Below are 519 nucleotides of genomic sequence, written 5' to 3'. Positions count from 1 at the left end.
TCGACCACGAAATGACTGCCGGGAGTTGTGACTCTAGCCCTGCCCAGGGGGCCGGGCGGAGGGGAGCCAGACTCCGGTTCCCAGCGGGCCTTGCGCGGCCCGACGCCCGCGGCCCAAAGGCGGCTTCCGGCGCGGCGCCCTCTGGGAGCCGTAGTTTCCTCCCCGCCCTGGGCGCTGTGCGAGGCGGGAGTCGCGACGACGGAATCTCTTCCCCCCCTCCCTCTCCTCCACGGCAGCCATTACCCGGAGCCCAAATCCAGACCGCGCCGCGCGGCGGAGGGGCTGAGCGGCCCGGGGTCCCTCCCCCCCACCCTTCCGGCGGGTGACGTTCCCATGGCGACCGCCGCGGCCTAGCGGGCTCCGGCGCTCGGGGAGCGCGGCCTACTTCGACCCGTCGTGGAGCCTCGGCCTCGCGTACCATGTCCTTAGTGGCGTACGCCAGCAGTGAGGAGGAGGAGGAGGAGGCCGAGGGGGAAGAGGAGGAGGAGGAGGCCGAGAGGGGGAGGAGGGGAGAAGAAG

At 72.6% G+C, this 519-nt stretch overlaps 1 protein-coding gene across 1 annotated transcript in view; it reads left to right on the top strand.

Annotated features, from left to right (window-relative positions):
• Positions 1–519, top strand: part of PRCC (papillary renal cell carcinoma (translocation-associated)) — a 17,852-nt gene that overhangs the window by 5,486 nt on the left and 11,847 nt on the right. The gene's annotated exons all lie outside the window — the stretch shown is intronic.

The sequence above is a fragment of the Gekko japonicus genome, unplaced genomic scaffold (genome assembly GCF_001447785.1).
Source record: "Gekko japonicus isolate JY-2015 unplaced genomic scaffold, Gekko_japonicus_V1.1 scaffold358, whole genome shotgun sequence".
In the NCBI taxonomy this organism is placed as follows: domain Eukaryota; kingdom Metazoa; phylum Chordata; class Lepidosauria; order Squamata; family Gekkonidae; genus Gekko; species Gekko japonicus.
This window is presented reverse-complemented; position numbering and strand designations above follow the sequence as displayed.